At 38.8% G+C, this 23840-nt stretch overlaps 1 non-coding gene across 1 annotated transcript; it reads right to left on the bottom strand.

Annotated features, from left to right (window-relative positions):
* Positions 1–14341: 14341 nt before the first annotated feature.
* LOC147942723 (small nucleolar RNA R71) lies at positions 14342–14448 on the bottom strand. Its single transcript, XR_015560544.1, has one exon. It is a non-coding gene; the product is annotated as a small nucleolar RNA R71 (small nucleolar RNA).
* Between the last annotated feature and the right edge of the window lie 9392 nt (positions 14449–23840).

Here is a 23840-nt window from a genome sequence, read left to right as displayed (position 1 = left end):
CCACAAAGTAAAAATATGATAAAATAATGACCAAACACCCACAATAAAAATATGTTACACGTCAAAGCCACAAAGTAAAAATGTGATCAAATGTGTTATCATGTTTAAATTTAATATCAGTTTTATAAGTTTAACTATACCAATTTCTTACAGCATAATTTTATTTATTCATTGTTTTACGCCTAATTATTTAAATTGAATTGGATCAGCGAAACAACAGATTATTTTGGTTTTTCCGGGTCACAAAAAATTAATCACCAAAAAAATATTTGGGTTCCCGGGTAAATAGAGTAACTTTAACATCAAATTTAATTTTTCCGGTTTAGGTTAAAAGCAAGAAAACCCTCTTCCTGATATCTCTGCCTCCATTCCTAACTTAACACTTAGAAAAAAAAATATCTCATTCTCAAATCTCTCACTCAACAAAACACACTTCAGAAACATTTAGGGTTTCTCCAATTCGAATCGCGATAACTCCGTCAGGCAAAGCCTACGACCGTCGTCGCACACGGCCTTCCGATTTAAATCTGCCGTATAAATCTTCTTCTTCTCTTCTTGATATGAGTTCCTTTAGATCCTATTTCAATGTATAGACGTTTAGGTTTTTGGGTCTATTCTTCAGATCTCCTTTCAATGTATATGTTCTGCTTTGTTTGCAAATATGCAATAGAGAAGGCTTGCAAGGTCTTCATCTTTGGGCTCTCCCATTCCTCCAGGTCCTTCCATGCCTCAAGGAGCTATTGGATCTGCAAGCGCAACATATTTAGCCGCAAACAACTACGCTCGTAGAATCGAAGAGGCACTACTACATACTGCCTCAAGAGATGCCCAACCACACCTCCATCCACGAAAAATCAATGGCGCTTTATGGTAATTAGTTAGCAAAATTCTATTAATGTTTATATCATGAATGTATAATCTTCTTTGTCTCTCATTCTTAATTTTTCTGTCGGGTTCGGTATAGACCCCTGTGTCCATGGATTAATCCGGATAACTTGGCAAAGCAACTACATGGGACCAAAGTCAAGCTGGAAATTTGTTTCTCAAGAGAGGAAAACTAACTAGTGGCAATCTTTTGTGGTAAGTGTTCAAAATTTATACTACTTTTTTTTACTCTACATAACTAAGTTCACTTACTCACAAATACTAATGTCTTCTTTTAATATTGTAGCAAAACTTCTATTGGAAGTCAAGGTACTCTTCAAATAACTTTCACTTTTGTATTATGTGGATGATGTTTTGTAAGTGTATGATGTCTGCACGTTTTCATTCACAATCCATAAGAGAATGTTCATTGTTTTAATTTAGTTTTTGTTGTGACTAGTTGTTTTTGACTTTTGATATGAATGTTTGTCTTTGATTGTTGGTTTATATTAATTTGGTTTTATATCCATTCACAGCGGGGTAAGTCAAGCAAATGACGCAATTATGGAATAGGCAGTGGTCAATACCGGGATTTTGATCCTTCTAAGACCTTCTCTTCAACGCAACCTCGACATGGACTTACGTATCTCTGGTTTGGGTAAGAACTCTGAAACTGTCAACACTAATGTTGAAACGCTCAAGACTGACATGAAGACACTCAAAGATGATATGATTGCCTTGAAGAGTGAGTTCTGCTACCCTCCAACATGTTAATCATACTCAACCTTCTGATCCTACTGCAACACCTATTAATCCCACTGTCCGAATGCCGCAATGCCTAACACTGCCTCGACCTCGACTCCACCTATGACTCGAGATCAACAAGCTGACTTTGAACAATGGTGTGCTACTCGTGACTTTACTTCACAAGCACTTAGATAAGCGGTGTGTCTCTTACTTTATTGTGTATCTTGTATTTTTAGCTTGCTTCACAAAATAATTGCATCTTTCGTAATACTTAATCACCTTTTGTAAGTTTTTTGGAATCTCATGGATCTTTTTTGTAAAACTTTGGAAATCTATGGTAGTGTATAATTGGTTTTATATTTCACGTTTCAGATTTTAGAATTTGTATTTCACGTTTCAAATTATAGAATTTTGGGGTGTAGGTTTCAATTTCTAAATTCATCACAATCACCAGATCACGGTGGTTTGTGGTTAGAAAAAGCCATCGTTTAGACACAAGTGCTTCGTGTCTACTTAGTCACTGAATAGACATGAACTGAATCATGGCTAACTGACCACAAAAATTTGCCTGACTATTCTGTGGCAATTAATGTCATGAAATACACGTGTCAAAATCATGACTATAACGTCACGAAAAGCACGAAATATTTTAGTCCACGATCGTATAGACACGATTTTTTTCCGTGTCTTGTTGTGTCTGTGTGGTCATATAGCCACGAAAATGAGACCTTCTCCACGGAATATTCCATGGCTATAGGATCTATTTTTACTAGTGAACGTTAACCTGCCGTAATCGTTTCGATATTTTCTTTTAAGTTAAACTTATATATCAGCTTTCTCGTTAATTGTGTTGCGTTGGTTTATATGGGCCAAAGTAAGATTTTAATAAGGTTATATAAAATGTTTCTACACATCAGCATTGTGAACCATTCTGGAGATGACACATCAATTAAAACATGTAACCAATGAAAATATTTTAATTCTATTCCAATAATAATCATTAACCTATCAAATTAAAACATTAATACAGATCAGCTTTTTTCTAGGTAGACACATATTTGTTTTCTTAGATGATTCGATTTCTTCTTCTTTCTTATTAGCTTTCATCGTCCGTTCTGATCCAATCAATAGAAAGAGAGCCATGGGATCACCAGCACTACGGATTCAGCGTTATTTTCACCAGTGTAACGAAAAGGGTTTGTGTGATCGTGTGTTAAAAACATTGGTATCGCCGACTTCATTCAACAAGGAGGAAGAGAGAGAGTTGGTGTTGAACGCTACCATCGCTGCAAGAAGGAGAGAGGAGAAGAGAGGTAGCCATGAGAGAGAGTATGGGAGAGCATGAGAGATCGTAAAAATAGAGAAACAGGAAGAAGAAAAGATGATGCCGAGAGATGGAGGTGGAAAGCGGGGAACCGGATGACAATCAACGGAGAAGGAGACGTTGCGAGGTGGTGGATCTGGTAGTCATTACTGTGACTGTGGGAGGCCACGGTGGTGGTGGAAGAGCAAAGTCGGAGTAGATCAGAGCTAGAGAAGAGAATAACAAGAAAGAGGAATAAGAAAATAAAGCAGTTTGGATAGGTGCCTTTGGAGGCTCGTTGGTGATGGATGTGACATCGAATTAAAAAGAAAAAAATAACCGCGTGATCACCATCAAGCCATGAGCTCGTAGCAACTGACGGAAGTCTGACCGAAGTTATATTCAAGAAGTTATGTGGGTTGCTTCCTACGCAAGAAATTACTAAAACTGCCCAAACCAGAAACCCTAGAAATCAGATTCGAGGTTGTCTCCTTGGAACAGTGTTTAGTAGTCCAAAAATTACCCGATCGAGCTGAGATTTGGTGGGAAGCTTCACGGTACTACTGGCTACAGATACAACGACGGGATTGTGATTTTAACGGTTAGTTGTGGTTTTTCACTGGTGTGTTTTGAGACATTTGTATGGAGTAAATAGTAACATTTTAATGTTTGGTTTGACAAGGGAGGTTGGATGGAGCTGAAGCTTTGTATGAGTGTTCTTGAATATTGGGACTGACATGGGAAAGGAGAAATGAGTTTCAACATTTAAGTGGCAAAGGAGGAAGAGAATTCTCAAGATAACAAAACACAAGAAGTTACGAAATATGAGGATATATCTGAACCAAAGAAAATGGAGATAGATGCTGAGATAAAAAAAAAAAAAAAAGATGATGAAAAAGCTGTGATTGAAGATAAATAATCAGAAGTTTATACAAATGGAGACAATGCTGATGATACTGAAAAAGCTGTGATGGAAGATAAAGAGTCAAGAGGTTAACTTGTGATTGTAGGCAAGACTAATCTTTTGGAAGAAGAGATGTTAGAGTTTTACAAATATTAAAATGCAGACTAAAAGACCACTAGAGTAAAATACATATCTTTGTTTTGGAAGAAGAGATGCTAGAGTTTTACAAATACTGAACTGAAGACTAAAAGACCACAAGAGTAAAGAACATATCTTTGTTCGAAATGCTTCATGTTGGAGCCATAATAATGAAGATGTTTCTTTGATGAAGAGATTGAAACTAGGAATCGATAGGTGAAACATTTTTTATTTATTTATTTACTCGTAGTTTTAATGCTACATAAGCATAACTATGATGTGATTTCGAATATGAGACATAAGTGGATATTGAAATATTTTTTGGTTTGAGTTTGAGGCGGATTATGTTTCAGAGAATTTCATTATGAGATTTTTATGGTATGATTTTACGATTTTGTGATCCTAGAGTTTTTATTATTTAAATATATATATTTTTTTTAATGTTGACAAATTATGTTTTTAAGGAAAGTAAAAAATCAAAAATGATAATCAATCAATACATGCTTAAATTTTTTTTATTATTATTGCAAACAACATATTATATTATCTTTAAGATAATCTATATAATAATAACAATTTGAATAAATGCGAACAATAGTTGCGATTTTACGTCATACCTTTTCGTATAATATATATATATATATATATATATTTAATTTCAACGGTTGTGTCTCTCTAAAAAGTTGTGTTTGTTAAATATAGAGTTGTGTCTATTCAAATTTATATATAAATGACTTTTCATCATTGTATTCAAATTATCTTTAGTTTATATTTTTGATAGAAAATATTTACAGTTACCTCTCTCTAAACGGTAAAAACAATTAATTGTATGTTTTACAAAAAGTTGCGATTGTTCATTGTAACGGTTTTTTGTAAAGTTGTAACTGTTCATTGTAGAGTTGTGTTTATTCGAATATCCGTATCTTTTAAAATCTCTATATATTTGTCTGTTTAAACTGATTTCATTTTTTGCCATCACACAAATTAATATAAAATTTTAATATCAACAGTTTTTATAGATTTCTAAATTATTCTCTAGCATTCATTCTTTTAAAAGTAAAGAAACTCTTCCAATTCTTGATTTAACTAAATATTTTTGGAATGATGAATCTAATTTACAACTTTTAGTTAATTTTAAATATAAAAATTTAATGTCTATATATAATAGCAATCCGAATAAATGCCACCAAAAGTTGTGTTTTTTCAACCGTACCTTTTTGATATTTTTTAAAAAAATTTGTAGAAAAATTAAATTGTGTGTTTTACAAAAAGTTGCGATTGTTCATTGTTGTAAAATTGCAACTGTTCATTATAAAGTTGCAACAGTTCATTGTAGAGTTGTGTTTATTCGAATATTCGTATCTTTTGAAATCTGGATATATTTGTTTTTTTGAACTGTTTTCACTTTTATTGTCATGACACAAAATAATATAAAATTTCAATATCAAAGTTTTTACAGCTTTCTAAACTACTCTCTAGCATGCATTCTTTTAAAATTAAATAAATTTTTCCAATTCTTGATTTAACAAAAGATTTTTGGAATGATAAATCTAATTTACAACTTTTAGTTAATTTTAAATATAAAAATTTCATGAAAATACCTAGAGTTTTTTTTCAAGAGTTAGATGGAATATATAGTGAGTTTTTAGATTTGACTTTTCAATATGGTAATAAAGATGTCTTCTATTTAAAAACAGTTTATATGGGTTATAAGGTGAAATCAAGTGCAAACACAAACGGTTGTATCTGTTCATTGTAAAGTTGTGTCTTTCACTATATTTTATTTATATTTTTTCATCACAACTTTTCGGTCTAATAGGTGTGTCTATTTAAATAGTAATGTCTTTTGAACTCTCTTTATATTTGTCTCTTCATCAGTAACTGACAAGTTTGTTGAAACAAATTTTCCTTTTTATGTTGAATTTAAATAATTAAATATTAATATCTAACATTTAACGTTATTCTATAATCTAACTAAAAGTTAAGAAATGATTATAGCAATAGAGAAGTTTAATATAACTTAATATAGAATTTAAAGTTAGGAATATTTTTATTGTAACTTTTGTTAAAAAATAATTTAATATTTGAAATAATAATAACAGTATGAATAAATACGAACAACAGTTGTGACTTTGCTTAAAATTTTTTTTGTAAGAAAACTGTTTTTATTCAGTTTTTTAAACTCAAACAGTTGTATCTGTTTATTTTAGAGTTGTGTCTTTTCACTATATTTTGTTCATATTTTTTCATCACAACTTTTTGTTCTAATAGGTGTGACTATTTAAATAGTCATGTCTTTTGAACTTTATATATATTTGTCTCTTCATAAATAACTAATAAATCATTGTTCATTGAAACAAATTTTCCATTTTATGTTTAATCTAAATAATTTGAATATTAATATCAAATATTCAACGTTATTTTATAATCTAACTAAAATTTTAGAAATCACTATAGCAATATAGAAATTTAATAAAATTTAATATAGAATTGATAGTTGCGTCTATTTATCGTAACTTTTCGTTAAAACTATTTTGATATTTAAAATTTATATTATTTTGTTTTTCATTATAATTATTTAAAAGAAAATTATAATTACTCATTACAACCATTAGTTCAGTATTCTCAATTAGGATCACTTTGTCATATTGATTTTTTTAATTGTAACTTTACCATAATTTTTCATAATATATCTTATATTTATAATACTTTAAACAATGTTTTTAAATTTCAATGATTTTATGATGTATAATGTTAAATTTTTTTTATCTTTTTCTAAAATATTTCCTCCGCAACATCGTGGAGGGTATAAGTCCTAATTAAAATAAATAAAAAATAAAAAATAACCCACGGCATGGCGCGGATACTACCTAAATATGTTTTAAAGAAGCCACAATCGCATAGGCTCCCTTTGAAAATTTTTGTGTTTAGTGGAAACACTCTTCATGAAGCCTAACAATCACATAGGCTCCCTTGAAAACTCAAAAATATAAAACTTGTCATAAATTTATTTTTAGTATCAACTCAAATTCTAATTTCGTGCTCATATCCTGTGATGAGACCTTATAATAATATATAATTTAATAACAACTCAACAAACCAATCATAAAATGACATGTATGAGGATAGTCTCCCATGTAAGTCTCTCCCTCTCTCTTATTTTTTCTATTTTTTTTCTATTTTAATAGCATGAGACTGTGAGAGAGACTACCATTGGAGATAGTCTTAGCTTTTAAAATAAGTGGGATTAAAGTTATCCATTGAGAACAACGACAATAACGCAAGATGAAATATATACTCTCTTTGTTTTATAAAGAGTGTCATTTTGACACATTTCACACAAATTAAAAAAAGTTTGAATTATACATGTTTGTCCCTATTTAATAAGTATTTAATGGTTTAAATTCAATAAAAATTTGGGTTTAGGGGTAAAAAAGAAAGTGTAGCATTAAAAAGCAGATTGGAAATGTAGAATGACACTCTTTCTGTAACAAAAAAATTTCTCTAAAATGACACTCTTTGTGAAACAGAGGGAGTATTAGTTTTCTATCTCCGGTGGAATCGATTCAGATCGTCATTATCTTCTTATGAAAAGGTGTCATCTAATCGATCTCGAGAACTAAGGTCGCCGTGTCAAAATCTGTTCATCTTTCACTCAATGTTCATCTCCGACGAAAACATTTCACGGACCTTGAAGGAGAGGCGAATCTAGATCGGAAAAATTATTGGGGTAGCGAAAATCTGAGATACTTAAGAAGAAACGAGGAAAATGCAGACGAAAATTATAGGGGAGATCAAAACAAGATATGGAATCCAAGAAGAAACAAAATGATTATAGAAAAAAATTAAGAGAGAGAGAGAAAGAGAGAGAGAGAGTGTGTCACAACCCGTTTCCAACCCTTTGGGTCTACACTAGTTTCCTTACCAAAAATTTATTTTAAAACACTTTTATATAATAAAAATACTAGTTACTCATATTTCCGGAAAACCATTCCTTGAATAAAAGCCTTAATGTATTATTTCAATAATCTTGTCAAAAGAAAATAGAAGAATGTCTTAAATAAAAACAAATCCGAACATAAAAAAAAGTTAGGAATTAACCGGTAAACTTATTAAACCCAATGTTCCCAAAATAACATCACAAAACGAGACGAACTTGTGCAACTACTCGAGATTCTCACCGAGACCTGAAGAGAAAAGATTAGGGATTGAGTAATTAATTACTCAGAGAGGTGGTCAACACTGCCCACCGAAACATAACCTTTCAAATATACTTTCACGCAACTTCCAAACACTAGCATAAAATCAGACAACAAGCAAATAGCTTTCGCTTGCGTGAAAGACTACGACATTCCACAACAATTATCTTTCAAGTATTTTACTTTGATTATAGGTTTGGCCATTAACACTTTTTATGGCTCCCAAACCTCATTGCTAGAAAACCACGGCCCGTAGTTCGATTCTTCCCGTACTGCTCATCAGCGGTTTATGACCTACAATGAACCGTCGGTTCATTACAGTCCAACATTCTCAATCCTGTTTTTAATTATTTTCCTAATAATTTTCTCACCATGAAGACTAAAGTACGACGTAAAACATTAACAGGCAACATGCATCTCACGTCCTCATATTACCATGCAGCAAGCTTTACGACTTAAAACACTAATATTCTACATGCAACTCACATAACCATATAACCATGCAACAAGCATTAAAACATTTAATTATTACTACTCTAACAACCTAGCAACCAACAATCAATAGTGTTTAACTTTAAAACTAACGCTTATCCGATGAACAAAAGTGTAAATGAGGTGTTATGAATCCGCAAATCCCTCCCCCACCTGACTCTTGATTGAAAACGACACTAGGAACGGAGAGGTTGAAAGCGGTTAGCCTGAAACTTGCATAAGAAGAAAACTATTCAGCACCCTAGCTAATATGGAACTTGCGGATCAAGAGGACCAGAACAAAGGAACCAAAGACTTACTTCCCAAGGAACCAACCGACCTAGCTTGCGGACCAACCAGAACAACAGCAACGAACTAACTTGCAGATGAAGAAGCCAACGACCTGACTTACGACAGAAGCAACAGATTAAAGAGACTAAAACAGTGACGTGAAGGAGATGGAAAACAGGTTAATGTTTGGATTTCCTTACCCAAACGAACCACCGATGATGGATATCGACTTTGGTGAGAGAAGTGAACGACGGAGACAAACGGTGACTCAAGCGGTGGTGACTACGGCACGACGTAACGTGGCGAACAACTCGTTTCTACTTTCTCACCAACAAGGACACACCACAACAAGGACAGCAACTTGATCTCAACGAGGATGGTGATGGTGACTTGAGATCCAGATTTACGGAAACAAGAGAGTGATCGAAGTTGGAACGAAAACTTTGAAAGCGGCTATGACGAAGAAGACAATACGTACACCCATATATACACACTCGCTTAGGGTTTTTGTTTAACACAGGGGCTGGGCCTTTACAGGGCCTAAATGGGTCTCACAGTTCTCCCCCACTTCGACGGAATTCGTCCTCGAATTCGATGTCCCTAGTAACGATACACTTCCATCCTTAAAAAGCTCTGGGTAGTTTTTCTGCATAATATTTTCAGATTCCCAAGACATCTCCTGAACCCCATCTCTCTCCCAACAAACTTGAATGGTCTTAGCTTTCTTCCCTCGAGTACCATTTTCCCTGCGACTTACAATTGATATCGGTTTTCCAGTTACCGATAAGTCTGACATAAGGTCCTCTGGTGGCTTTGAGACGATCAGTTTTGGTTCTGTTATCACCTTTCTCAACACAGAAACATGGAATACATCATGAAATGCCGCTAATTCATCTGGCAGGTCTAGGCGGTAAGCCACAGTGCCAATCCTCTCGGTGATAGGGTAAGGTCCCATATATCTCGGCTTAAGCTTTCCTCTCTTAGCCCAGCGGTTCAGTCCTTTAAACGTTCTCATTTTTAGATACACCAAGTCCCCAACCTCAAATTCTAAATCCTTCCGTCTTTTGTCTACATAACTTTTCTGGCGATCATGAGCTTCTTTAATTCTGTTTTTGAGCAGCTCTACTTGCTCAGTAGACTCTTGAACTATTTCAGGCTTAATGTCCCGACGCTCCCCCACTTCTGTCCAACAAAGTGGTGTACGACAAGGTCGTCCATAAAGAGCTTCAAATGGGGGCATGCCAATGCTGGAATGGTAACTGTTGTTGTAGGCGAATTCCACTAAAGGCAAATATCTTTCCCAACGACCCCCCCAGTCGAGCATACAAGCTCTAAGCATATCTTCCAACGTCTGAATTGTCCGCTCAGATTGACCGTCTGTTTGCGGGTGATAAGTTGTACTTAAATGCACATTAGTTCCCAAGGCTTTCTGAAACGCTTTCCAAAACACTGATGTGAACTTTGGGTCTCTGTCAGAAACAATACTCATAGGAACTCCGTGAAGTTTAACTATCTCATCCAAGTACTTCTGAGCTAAGCGTTCGGCCGTGTCCTTTTTATTCACTGCTAGAAAATGAGCTGATTTTGTAAGTCTGTCTACAATTACCCAAACTGCATCTCACTTACTTATTGTCATTGGAAGCCCAGTAATAAAATCCATAGTCACCATATCCCATTTCCATTCTGGCAGTGGTAAACTCTGTAGAAGTTCACTTGGTACTCTATGTTCCGCTTTCACCAACTGACAAGTCGTGCACTTTGCTACCCAATCAGCTACTTCCCGCTTCATTCCCTTCCAATGATAATACCTTTCCAAGTCTCTATACATCTTAGTAGAACCGGGATGGATGGCAAAACGTGACTGGTGCGCTTGCTTCAAGATCTCTTCTTTCAGAACTTTACTATCTGGAACACACACCCGACCTTTAAAAATAAATGTTCCATTCTCTGCCGTGTGATAACCTCTAACTTCAGCTTCTATTGCTTTCTTCGTCTCAGCATCTTCCTTTTGAGCCTCACGGATTCTCCGTAGTAAATCAGCTTGGTTTACTGCTTTCAGACCCATTACATCGTCTTCAACAGAGGCTTCACAAATATTCAGACTCGATAAGGCTGAAACAAGCTCCTGCACCTCCCTAGTTCCATTCACGTCAGTTCTCCTTCTGCTTAATGCATCCGCAACCTGGTTAGCTTTTCCTGGATGATAAGCAATATCCAAATCATAGTCCGCAAGCAACTCCACCCATCTCCTCTGCCTCAAATTCAAATCTGCTTGTGTGAAGATATACTTCAGACTTTTATGATCAGTAAATACTTGCACCTTCTCTTCGTATAAGTAGGCTCTCCAAGCCTTAAGAGCAAAGACCACTGCAGCTAGCTCCAAGCATGAGTAGGATAATTAGTCTCGTGTTTTCGCAACTGCCTTGATGCATAGGCTATGACCTGACCGTCCTGCATGAGTACACACCCTAATCCAGTTCCTGATGCATCTGTATAAACAACATAAGGCACTCCAACCTTTGGTAAAACCAACACAGGCGTCTGTGTTAGATGCTCCTTTAACTTTCCAAAACTGGTTTCACAGGTTTCTGTCCACTCAAACTTTGCTTCTTTACACGTCAATTGCGTCAATGGTTTGGCTAAGCTAGCAAATCCCTCCACAAACTTCCGGTAGTACCCTGCGAGTCCAAGAAAACTACGGACCTCTGTAGCATTCTTGGGTCTAGGCCAATGAGTGATAGTCATGATCTTCTCTGGGTCAACAACTACCACTTTCTCTGAAATGATATGGCCCAAGAAACCAACCTGCTTTTGCCAGAAACTGCATTTTGCCATCTTTGCAAAAAGCTTTTGATCTCGTAGTGTCTGCAACACTAACCTTAAGTGCATAACATGCTCCTCCTTACTCTTTGAGTATATCAAAATATCATCAATAAAGACAATGACTAACTTGTCCTAGAACTCTCTGATATGTCTATATTTTGTCTCTCCTTAGCATATATTTATCATGCATTTAGCTAGGATAACACATTGTTTTGCTTCATTTTCTAGTCCCTTCTATACACTTTGCATGTTTAGGTAGTTCTTGCATCATCCTTGCATATATTTTGCATTTTGGAGTATTTCAGGTATATAGGAGACGTCGGGAACACATCGCTCGACCCATCCGCTTCACAACACTCCCGGAAGCGTCAACCGAGCTATCTCCGGGAAGCGTCAACCGAGCAATCCGTTCGAGCTGTTCCACTCGAGTGGGATTTAGCTTTCAACGTCTTCGTCAAGGTTGTAGGGAATTGAGTTATCTTTCCAACGCCGTTTATTTCAAGCCAATCGGAGGTGTGGTTCGAGAGTTATCATCGTTTTAGTGGATGTGTATACACCATGCTCCCCCGCCACACACTCCATCTTGTCTGATCGATCCATGCTCCCCCGCCACGCACTCCAGCTTGTCTGATCAAGCCATGCTCCCCCGCCACGCACTCCAGCTTGTCTGATCGTGCCATGCTCCCCCACCACGCACTCCAGCTTGTCTGATCGAGCCATGCTCCCCCGCCACGCTCTTCAGCCGTCCGTCCGAGCCATGATGACATTGCATTCCATTCTACGCGCATGGACTCGATCGCACATGTCGGGAAGAAAGACGTTTGGTTTCACACGCTTCAGGAGTTTACCGAACCGACGCTTTACCTTGTCGTTTTAAGTTTTAGGGTTTTCCATGTTGGAATACTATATATACATTTTGTTAAGTCTTTGCTGAGACATCTTATCTTTTATTCTCGTATTGTTTTCTTTCCCAGAAGGTTTTGACGCTAGCCACCAAAAAAACGTTCTCAGACCTTGTATTCCGACACCTTTGAGTTTATTCAGTATTTTCATTTGATTTCTTTTACAAGTTGTTCTTTACTTTTTAATCTATCTAAGAATGCTTGTTTCAATATTTTCTGAGTTTGTATTGTTGATGATGATTTTCGGATCTGAGTAGTGTAGTAGTTCTTGAGGATGGGATAGATTAGGTGGAGGATCTTAGGATGTAGAGTGTTTAAGCTTTGATTTTTATGATTCTCTTCTAGACTAGTGTTAGAAATGCTAGTTTCTCTCTGATCAATTGGGACTAGGTTCGAGACATTTCCACACCCAAAAGGTGTTTTATGAAATGTCTGACCAACTAGTGCCAGAGACTTACGTTCCTAGCCTAAGAGATTAGTTGTCTAGGATGTTTGTTGACATGAACGAACTTGTTTGTCATGCCTGCTCAACCATGTTTCTCTAGCGAGAGCTGGGTATGGAAATGGTTGAGTCTGAGTAGCTTTTACCAAGAGATTGGATTAACTAAGTTGATATGTTCATTGTCTAGGGATAGATTGCTTGTGGCATGTTCAACACTTTGTAGACTAGGAGACTTCACCGACATCAATTACTCCCATCCGTAGGACCTCTTTCTTCTTGATATTTATTACATTCCTGAGACTGTTTCGTGTCTTGCCTTTTAGTTCATGCTTAGACTCGTTTTCTATTTTCATTCATTTTCGCTTCCTGTCATACATTCGCATTTCTAGTTCTAGAACACATTTCTGTTTTGCACTCAGATCATTCTAGGACTGTTAGACAAACACTCTTTTATATTGGCTTAACTTGTGATTCCTTGATTGCATCTTGAGTGATAGTAAAGTTTCCCAACTGGATTGACACCTTAAGTACTACAACTGCATAAGGTTAATTGAACCTGCTAGGATAGACACACGAAAATCCTAGTATCAATTTGGCGCCGTTGCCATTTGGGATTCATTTTGCTACATTTAAGATTTCAAGTTTTGTAAGATTAAGTTCTATCCCACTTCTCATTCTGAGTACTGACTTGTTTTGGTTGTCTGCTTGTTTGTTTTGATTCTCAGGAACCTGTTGATTGCAACGTTGCATGCACACCAGATCAAGAGGACATCAGAACCTCCTTCCTGCTATCGATGATATCAATCGGTTACAGAGACCACGACAAGCTCGTCAACTCACTGATCATCCCGCACCCGTCACAATGGAACAACCGAATGGACCACATCCGGGACCGCGAAACATTGGTGCTGGGGATGCACCGAACACTCATACTCAACGTGCTGGAATCGTCCCTCCCGCCGTGCAGAAAAATAACTTCGAAATCAAAAGTGGTCTGATCTCCATGATCAAAGGAAACAAGTTTCACGGGTTGCCTATGGAGGATCCACTCTACCACTTGGACGAGTTCGACCGCCTGTGCAGTCTCAACAAGATCAACGGCGTGAGTGAGTATGGTTACAAGTTGCGCCTCTTTCCATTCTTCCCAGGAGACAAGGCTCATCAATGGGAGAAAAACCTTCCCAAGGGATCAATCACCACTTGGGATGGTTGCAAGAAAGCACTCTTGGCCAAGTTTTCTCCAACTCCAGAACAGCACGTCTCAAGAATGAGATTTCCATCTTCACTCAGAAGAACTCAGAATCATTCTGTGAAGCCTGGGAGCGTTTCAAGGGTTACCATAGCCAGTGTCCACACCATGGTTTCAGCAACGAGTCACTACTGAGTACTCTCTACCGTGGTGTACTACCAAAGATCCGTATGCTGCTTGACACTGCTTCTAATGGTAATTTCCTGAAAAAAGACGTTGAGGAAGGATGGCAACTGGTGGAGAATCTCGCTCAGTCTGACGACAACTACAATGAAGACTATAACCGCACAGTTCGCGGCGACGCTGGGTCTGAGGAGAAGTACAAGAAAGACCTCAAGAATGTCAATGAGAAGCTTGACCGTATCAAGGTAAGCCAGCAGAGGAGCATCCACTTTGTATCTGAGGATGATCCTTTCCAAGTTCCAGATGGGGAGGGTGAGCAGACTGAGGAGGTCAGCTATGTCCAGAATCAGGGTGGGTAAAACAAAGGTTACAACCAATACAAGGCAAACCCCAATTTGTCTTACCGAAGTAAAAATGTTGCCAATCCACAAGATCAGGTGTATCCGCCTCAACAACAACAACAAGGGCAACAAAAACCTTATGTGCCTTACAATCCAGGATTCGTTCCTAAACAACAGTTCCAGCAGGGTTATCAGGCTCCCTCAGGACCACCACCAGGATTCCCCCCTCAACAAGTTTAGCCTACTACAGCCCCAGATCAAGAAATGAAGCAAATGATGCAACAACTTCTTCAGGGCCAAGCTAGCGGTTCTATGGATACCGCTAAGAAGTTTGCTGACTTTAGTCAAAGGATGGAATGTTCATATAATGATCTGAACGTCAAATTTGAAGCTCTGAATTCGAAGATAAGGTATATTGAAGGCCAATCCGGTTCCACTTCTGCACCAATACCTGGCCAATTCCCTGGAACAGCAGTTCAAATCCCCAAGGACTATGCTACTATCCATGCTATCACCACCCAAGCTGTAGATGTACGGCTCACTGAGGAAAATGAGAGTTTAGATGGGGAGGATTTTCTTCAAGATGAAGTTCAGATAAAGGATCCCATCAAGGTGCTCAAGGATCCAATTGAGTCAGCCAAGCAATCTGATCCTCAAGCTACGAAAAAACCCGCTGCTCCCAAGGATAAACCTGTGAGATTCACTCCTCCACCAGACAAGCCACCTCTAGCATTGCCAGTGAGGTTTAAGAAGCAGCTTACTGAGAAGTATAAAACTCTGTTCGAAAAACAAGTCAAGGAGATTGAATTGAGGATGCCATTGCGTGATGGATTCGCACTTGTTCCTCACTACCAAAAATTCGTCAACGACTTAAAGATGGAGAGATCAAAAGAAGTTCAAGCCATGTCGGTACTAAGTCTTGAGTGCAGTGCAATCATTCAGAAGAAGATTGTACCTAAGAAGCTCAAAGATCCTGGATCATTCACTCTACCTTGCACCCTTGGACCTATGTCTTTTGATAGGTGTCTATGTGATCTTGGCACTTCAGTTAATCTTATGCCACTCTCTGTAGCTAAGAGGTTGAGTTTTACAAGGTTTAACGGTTGCGACATCTCCATCATCCTTGCAGATAGAACAATGAGACTTCCACATGGTATCTTAGAAGATTTACCTGTCAGGATTAGAGACGTAGAAGTGCCAACCGACTTTGTGGTTCTGGAAATGGATGAAAAATCAAAAGATCCTATGATATTAGGAAGACCATTCCTGGCGACTGTTGGAGACATCATTGATGTCAGAAATGGAAAGATTGATCCTAATCTGGGAGACGACTTCACTATGAAATTTGACATCAAGGATACCTTGAAGAAACCAACAATAGGAGGACAAGTCTTCTATATTGAAGAGTTGGATCAGTTGGCTAACGAGTTGTTGAAGGAATTAGCTGAGGAGGACCATCTCAAGACTGCTTTGACCAAGGAAGGAGAAGAAGGGTTCCTGCATAAGGACACCACTTGCTGCAAGAATCTGCTAGACTCCCACAGAGAAACGGATGGACCAGAGGAGTTCGAGCAACTATCTGGTGCGGAGGAGGTTTGTGCAGTTGAGGCAGAGACTTCAGAACGTGAGACCTCCCACTCGACCAACGTTTTATCTCACTCGCCCAACACCCCATTCGAGCCGTGCACCATTGTTTTTGTTCGAGACCTCCACCATTCATATTCGGTCGAGCCATCTCCGTTACTCCTGTCCTGTTGCCCCCGTGAAGATCCGCTCGAGTCACGCTCCAACATCCACTCTCGAACCATTGCTGTTACTTCCACTCGAGCCAACACCCTCTCTTGCTCGAGTCAGCAGTGTTGTCTCGACCAGAGCCTACCACCGTTGCTTCCTCACCTGTTCCGGCGAAGCCTCACTCGAGCCGTTTCCGCTGAACTCCATTCGACCTGTACGCTCGAGCCAATCTCTCTCTGTAGTCGTTCAATGTCAGTCTCACTCTGCACTCGCCCAACTGCCTCTCTCGAGCCACACTCGCCGTCGTCCTCGTACCTGTCAATCGAGCCGATCTCACAATCACCAAACGAGCCACTGTCAAACCTATGCGACTCGACCCACACGACAAAGATGTTCCGCTCGGTCCACCATCCCAAAACTGTCACCGTTCGACTCGATTCCACTCGATCCGTTGTCCCGGAGCTGTCACCCACTCGATCGGTTTATCCTCTCTATGCACTTTCAAGTTTTAAATTTCATAATTGCTCTTGCTACTTGCTCACTAATATATTAACATTTAGCTTTGAGTTCATTATGTCTCAGAGAAGTAGGAAGAGTACCGAGATCATACATGAGATGAGAGAGGCGTATGATTGTGTAGGTGGACAACGCTCATCTCCTAAATCCATGGAAAAGCGTTTCTTGGAAATGAAAAACTTTGTAGAAGAAGCTGTTCAGGGTTTAGGACAAGCAGCAAGGTCAAGCAGCCCTGTCAAACCGCTCACCAAGAGCAAGAGTCGCGGGAAGAGACCAGTACCAGTTTCTAACTCAAGAGAGGAGGACAATGATTACGAACAGGAGGAACCTGAGTTGCATTCGGGACAAGCGCCCAGGAAATCTGTAAGAAGGAAGGCAAGAGACAGGGCGTTCAGCAGTTTCACGAAGACGTTCACGAACTTCATGCGTAAGTTCAGCTGTTCAACATCCACAACCGCCATCCCTAGGTTCATCCCCGACGACATCAGACCAATGCCCGGACGTCCCTCTGCGACCCTAGAGCGAACACCTTCTCTGATTCCCTCTCCAGCACGTCAATCTTCATATGAGCTCGAGATCGTCAGCCTTCACCCATTCCTTGACGCCACTCGTCACACGAGTCTAGGGAGAGACAGAGACGCGGTTCGCGAGGCTCCAGAGCCTTTTCTAGTCATCGATCAGTGCGTTGTTCTGCAGCTCAAGATGAGCAGCGAGTTGAAGCTCAGGGTGATCATCAGGGTATGCACGGGGTTGAGCAACAAATCGAACATCAAGGTGATTATCAGCCTACGGAGGTTGTTGTATTGGTATCGGACCATGGTGAGTCCAGAGTCGATGACATGCAGTGTGACGAGCAGCCGAACATGTACCAGAACACGCAAGCGGTTGAGCAGCAAGTCGACCAACCAACTGAGGTCACTCCCGCGGATCCCAAAAAAAAAAAGGACAGAGTCAGTTTCACGCCCCTCCTTGGGCGAGCACAGACTCCTTCTTCTACTACTGAGGTACTCCAACCTTCCCTTTGTACATACCATTTCATTCCTGCATTGTTTCTGTTGTGATTCTTAATTCCTCCTACAGATTTTTCTTACACAAGAGACTGTGTAATTTAAGTTTGGGGGAGGGTTTGAGATGATGTATCTGATGTTGTGTTCTGTGATTCTTATTTCATATTTTTGTATCATATCATGTTTGAGTCTGCATTCATTTATTTGCATAGAAAAACCAAAAAAAATGAAAAAAATCAAAAATTTCCACAAAAACAGAGTGTTCATGTAGCTTGCACTTGCATATTAGGACTGAGTCTAGTGTTATTTAGGGTTGTTGCATTTAGCATAGGGGTTGATGATGATTGTAACCTTGGTAGCATTCTGAATTCAATAGGATAGGATCAAGGCCCTTGTTATTAGTTCTTTGATGCATGTTGATTGAATTTGAAAATGTAAGATTGAAGCATGTTTTGAATTGGCGTCATTCCCTATCTATCTGAACCTAATCCTGACTTGCAATTATCTTGTTATGCATTGAAGTTGAACTCATGGATACCATATACATACTTGGATTGTCTTTCACATTTTCACCACCCTTGTCAATCCAAGTAGCTGATTCCCATCTTTGGAACAGTTCCCCACACCCTTAACCAACCGTTCTTTCAGGTCAATTGTATTCTCGAGTGTCAGGCCTTTTTCCGAGTTGAGCTTGTTAGAAAGTGTTAGGTTCTAACCGACAAGAGTAGGATCTTGTGTAGTTCTAGTTCGCGTTATCCGGACTAGTAGGACTAGGTGAGAACTCGATTTTGGGTATTGGGTATGGATTTGTGCAGAAAAGCGAAGAGTAAAAAGAAAGTTAAGGGTAGAAAGTCTTTAGGAGGGGGATGTGATTTCAAGGTTTACATGTCTAGTAAAGGATTTGGGTTGATCGAAATAATCAGTTATTGGTTCTGGGCATTAAACGAAAAGATTAGACAAAGAAAATAAAGTAAAATGTTTAAAATGTCCAGAGTCCTTAGAAGAAAAGAAAAAGAACCTTACTGATAGTAAAGATTTCCCAATCCGCTAGAATGATAAGAAGTGAACTCCTCCTAAGACCAAGTCTAAATAATGAAAGAATGGGTTTGAGATGAAGTTTCTGATGAAGGGTAGAGATGGGACCAACTTCGGTTTGGAATGTTCTTTGGGTAGACAGGACGCTGCTCTTGTATGTATCAGTTGGTTTCAACCTTTAGCCTTTTCTTAAGCTCAACTCCTTTTCGTGAGAGAACCTTGTTCTGAATTGATAAACCACCTGAGAAGGAGACCATCTATGTCTCTGACCTTTTACCCTAGCCAAATGAGTTCAATGACATTGCTTAGCTAGATTCACGGTTCTCTGTTAATGAATGTTAAAGGGAGTGATTGATAGGATTTCATGTGTAGATTAAACAAATGAAATTCCTTCACCATGCATCATAGAACTAAATACAAGGACTTTGATTCTAACTATTTTATTTAGCTTGTTTTAGGTTCTGAGACCCCATTTTCACACCTCTCTTCCATGCTCTACTCTTTATTGTTTGCTTGAGGGCAAGCAAAGAATAAGTTTGGGGGAGTTGATATGTCTATATTTTGTTTCTCCTTAGCATATATTTATCATGCATTTAGCTAAGATAACACATTGTTTTGCTTCATTTTCTAGTCCCTTCTATACACTTTGCATGTTTAGGTAGTTCTTGCATCATCCTTGCATATATTGTGCATTTTGGAGTATTTCAGGTATCTAGGAGACGTCAAGAACACATCACTCAACCCATCCGCTGCACAACACTCCCGGAAGCGTCAACCAAGCTATCTCCAGGAAGCGTCAACCGAGCCATCCGTTCGAGCCGTTCCACTCGAGTGGGATTTAGCTTTCAACGTCTTCATCAAGGTTGTAGGGAATTGAGTTATCTTTCCAACGCCGTTTATTTCAAGCCAATCGGAGGTGTTTTTCAAGAGTTATCCTCGTTTTAGTGGATGTGTATACACCACGCTCGAGCCATGCTCCCCCGCCACGCATTCAGCTTGTCTGATCGAGCCATGCTCCCCCGCCACGCACTCCAGCTTGTCTGATCGAGCCATGCTCCCCCATGATTTCATTGCATTCCATTCGACACGCATGGACTCGATCGCACATGTCGGGAAGAAAGACGTTTGGTTTCACACGCTTCAGGAGTTTACCGAACCGACGCTTTACCTTGTCGTTTTAAGTTTTAGGGCTCTCCATGTTGGAATACTATATATACATTTTGTTAAGTCTTTGCTGAGACATCTTATCTTTTATTCTCGTATTGTTTTCTTTCCCAGAAGGTTTTGACGCTAGCCACCAAAAAAACGTTCTCAGACCTTGTATTCCGACACCTTTGAGTTTATTCAGTATTTTCATTTGATTTCTTTTACAAGTTGTTCTTTACTTTTTAATCTATCTAAGAATGCTTGTTTCAATATTTTCTGAGTTTGTATTGTTGATGATGATTTTCGGATCTGAGTAGTGTAGTAGTTCTTGAGGATGTGATAGATTAGGTGGAGGATCTTAGGATGTAGAGTGTTTAAGCTTTGATTTTTGTGATTCCCTTCTGGACTAGTGTTAAAAAATTCTAGTTTCTCTCTGATCAATTGGGACTAGGTTCGAGACATTTCCACACCCAAAAGGTGTTTGATGAAATGTCTGACCAACTAGTGCCAGAGACTTACGTTCCTAGCCTAAGAGATTAGTTGTCTAGGATGTTTGTTGACATGAACGAACTTGTTTGTCATGCCTGCTCAACCATGTTTCTCTAGCGAGAGCTGGGTATGGAAATGGTTGAGTCTGAGTAGCTTTTACCAAGAGATTGGACTAGATAAGTTGAGATGTTCTTTGTCTAGGGACAGATTGCTTGTGGTATGTTAAACACTTAGTAGACTAGGAGACTTCACCGACATCAATTACTCCCATCCTTAGGACCTCTTTCTTCCTGATATTTATTACATTCCTGAGACTGTTTCGTGTCTTGCCTTTTAGTTCATGCTTAGACTCGTTTTCTATTTTCATTCATTTTCGCTTCCTCTCATACATTCACATTTCTAGTTTTAGAACACATTTCCGTTTTGCATTCTGATCATTCTAGGACTGTTAGACAAACACTCTTTTATATTGGCTTAACTTGTGATTCCTTGATTGCATCTTGAGTGATAGTAAAGTTTCCCAACTGGATTGACACCTTAAGTACTACAATTGCATAAGGTTAATCGAACCTGCTAGGATAGACACACGAAAATCCTAGTACTCTCGAAAGACGCTATTCATGAGCTTCATAAATGCTGCAGGGGCATTAGTCAATCCAAAAGGCATGACAACAAACTCATAATGCCCGTAGCGTGTCCTGAATGCTGTTTTTCTAACATCCTCCTCAGCAATACCAATCTGATGATGTCCCGATGCCAAATCTATCTTTGAAAACAAGGATGCTCCTTGAAGTTGGTCCAAAAGCTCATCAATGCGTGGTAAGGGATACTTATTCTAAATAGTCACCTTATTCAACCCACGATAGTCTATGCAAAGTCTGAAAGTTCCATCTTTCTTCTTAACAAACAGAACAGGCACTCTCCACGGAGAACTACTTGGTCTCACAAATCCAACTGCTTCTTTAATTCCGCCATTTCTGTTGGAGCTAAACGGTAAGGCGCCTTGGATATTGGAGCAGTCCCTGGGTCCAACTCAATAGTGAAATAATCTCCTCTATCTGGTGGTGGTCCTTTGAGCGGTTCAAAAACATCTGCATATTCTGATGCTACAAGAATGTCATCCAACTCTACTGTTGTGTCTCCCCCCTCAATAGAAATTGTCGCCAAATATGCTTCAGGCCTATTCCACTGTAACTCCTCTGTGTGAATCATCAAAATAATAGGTATCCCGTTATTTGTTACAACTCCCAGAAATACCAAATTCCCTTCACTTCGGTTAATGGTAACCCGTGCTCCCCGGCAGTCCAAGTTGGCGTCATGTCGCTTTAACCAGTCTATGCCAAAAATTACTTCATAGCGTCTCAACTCCATCTCAATAAAATTACCAAGTAACTCTACTCCTTCTATCACCACATGAACATCCCGATAAGTCCTTGATGATCCTACTACTTGAGTTCCCGCAGTTTCAATTCTGAGAAAATTGTCAATCATGCCATGAACTGTACTAATATTTGTCTCCTATGCCACTTTTGTGAAACCATTTTCCCGTCTGCCATAGAACCTTACAAAAATACATATTTGCCCTTTTCCCATTGTTTGCGACGTTTAAGTAATTGAAAGAGAAAAAATTAAAAAAGGTAAAGTTAGCAGTGGTCTTAGTTATCTCATCGGGTAATGCAACCCTTAGGCATGCAAGAGGTCCATGGAACCAACTGTCTATTTTTTGCCTGTCTCTTTAATTATTCCTGCTCTCTCTCTCTTCTCACAAACCACCATCGAGACTTTACATCTTCCGCCAACCGCCGTCACTATTTCCTCCAAAAACGTTCGATTTCGAGTCACTAAGTGATGAATTACTTCATCCAGACCCTTCTATAGGGTAATCCTCCATTGTTGCCTCTACCCGCCGCGACGGGGGAACCGTCGGCTATAGTGGAAGCGACAGGGGAACCGTCGACGACTAGTACGGAGATTCATAAACCCAGACAAAAGTAAATCGGTTGTCCATCAACTAGAATCAATTTATTTTGGTGTTCGTTAAGTGTTTTTTACCTGAAACAATTTGAACTCTACTAAAATTCCATTTTTTTGCTCATTTATTGTGTTTGAATTCGACGTTCTAGGTTATGCTCATTTTGGGTTATGTCCTTTCAAAAGATGTTGTCCTCCAAAATATGTCTACCAACGATGTCCATCGTGATTTTATATGGTCCACCAAATTTACCTTTCCAAATTTATGGCTCTGCTAACCGCACTATGTGTCCATCGTGCAGGTTGAATCCATTGGTGGAGCATAACCAAAATATCTGGTTTGTCTACAACGACCATGTTTGTATTCGTCTGTCGTTCATGTTGTTAATAGCATGAGTCCCTGACTACCAACTTCTTTATTGTGCCGCACAAGTCTCATGAAGAAGATGGCGCAGGGAATGCTGTTTCTACTATCGATGAAAAACAAATCCAACAGTCTACGTCTGATGAATATGCATGTTGTACGAACCTTTCCCAACCGGAGGACAAGAACATACACCTTAGGTATTTTGTCCACCATTTACTGACAAGTTATTGCAGGTCCTCATATCCGGTTAACCAAAAAAGATTCTTATTTTAGGTCTCATAGCGAATCAGTTCGTGTAAATAATGTTGATCCATTGATGGACGAGATTCGACATTCGAGGTACATGTCCATCACAGTTGACAGTTCGGTAAACACATTTGAGAAGCCTAGGTATATGTCCATTCACTTGTTGACAAGTTATTGGAATGACTGTCTTTTCCGAGACGCAATATGTTTCAGTTTGCTGTTCTTATGTCAATTATGCTCGCTCTTCTTTCCTTCCTACTCGTAATCGTCACCTCAATCAACAACTTCACTGGGTGATTTACGACTTTTATGTCTACCGATGGACTTTTCATCCGGTTTAGGTAGACATAGTCTTTCTCCGTTTGCTTATGGTTCTCTCTAGTTTCTGGGATAGGGGTATTTTCGTCAACTCACTCATTCTCATAACAAACAAACTGGCATTTTTGAGAAGGAAAACAAAAAATGGCATTCTAAACAACTTTTTTGGAAAAAATGGCATTCTTGCCCAAAATCCCTTGAATTCTCCTCCGTT

The sequence above is a fragment of the Camelina sativa genome, chromosome 6 (genome assembly GCF_030686135.1).
Source record: "Camelina sativa cultivar CO46 ecotype springtype chromosome 6, ASM3068613v1".
In the NCBI taxonomy this organism is placed as follows: domain Eukaryota; kingdom Viridiplantae; phylum Streptophyta; class Magnoliopsida; order Brassicales; family Brassicaceae; genus Camelina; species Camelina sativa.
This window is presented reverse-complemented; position numbering and strand designations above follow the sequence as displayed.